The following is a 224-nucleotide window of genomic DNA, read 5'->3' as shown; positions in this document are numbered from 1 at the left end:
TTTTTCTTCACCCTTTAAGTCCTACACTCTTCGCCCACGCCTTTGCCTCGATGTTGTTGTTTTTTGTTGTCGCCACAAAAGTGTTGTTCTAATCTGTTCCAGCTATGGTTAGTCCTCGCTTAACGCGCCCCTTTACGCGGCGACACGAATGGCAGTACCTGGACCTTGACTTGTGCCTCGGGTTTACGATCTTGACATCTGACACTTGTCTTTAAATGAGTGGG

This window comes from Penaeus monodon, chromosome 15, assembly GCF_015228065.2.
Source record: "Penaeus monodon isolate SGIC_2016 chromosome 15, NSTDA_Pmon_1, whole genome shotgun sequence".
Classification (NCBI taxonomy): domain Eukaryota; kingdom Metazoa; phylum Arthropoda; class Malacostraca; order Decapoda; family Penaeidae; genus Penaeus; species Penaeus monodon.
Note: the sequence above shows the minus strand (reverse complement) of the source record.